Source organism: Trichechus manatus, unplaced genomic scaffold, assembly GCF_000243295.1.
Source record: "Trichechus manatus latirostris isolate Lorelei unplaced genomic scaffold, TriManLat1.0 scaffold00002, whole genome shotgun sequence".
NCBI classification, from domain to species: Eukaryota; Metazoa; Chordata; class Mammalia; order Sirenia; family Trichechidae; genus Trichechus; species Trichechus manatus.
This window is the reverse complement of record NW_004443938.1, coordinates 21966705-21967226: the sequence shown is the minus strand read 5'-3', so window position 1 is coordinate 21967226 and position 522 is coordinate 21966705.

The window sequence follows — 522 nt, the reverse complement described above, 5'->3', positions numbered from 1 at the left end:
GATTTTGTTTTAAAGTCTATTTTATCTGAGATTAGTATTGCCACTCCTGCTCTTTTTTGATAGCTGGTTGCTTGATATATTTTTTTCCATCCTTTGCTTTTTAATACATTTACGTCTTTGTTTCTGTAGTGTGTCTCTTGTAGATAGCATATTGATGGATCCTGGTTTTTTATCCATTCTGTCACTGTCCATCTCTTTATGGGTGCATTTAAGCCATTTACATTCAGTATGATTATTGATAGGTGTGAGTTTATTGCTGTCATTTTGTAGTGGTTTTTTTTGTGGTGCTGACGTGTTCTTTGTTCCTTTTACTCTTCTGTGCTTAATTCCTTTTGTTTGTGGATTTTTTTTTCATTTCTTTTGTTTATGTAGATTTTGTTTTTACTAAGACTTTTTATGTTTTTCTTTATTTTGATGAGTAGGTTTGTTAACTTTCTTTGTGGTTACCTTGAACTTTACCTTTATTTTCCTAGGTTTGAACCAGTCTATTATTAACATAGTATCGCCTTGCTTCCTCTCCAT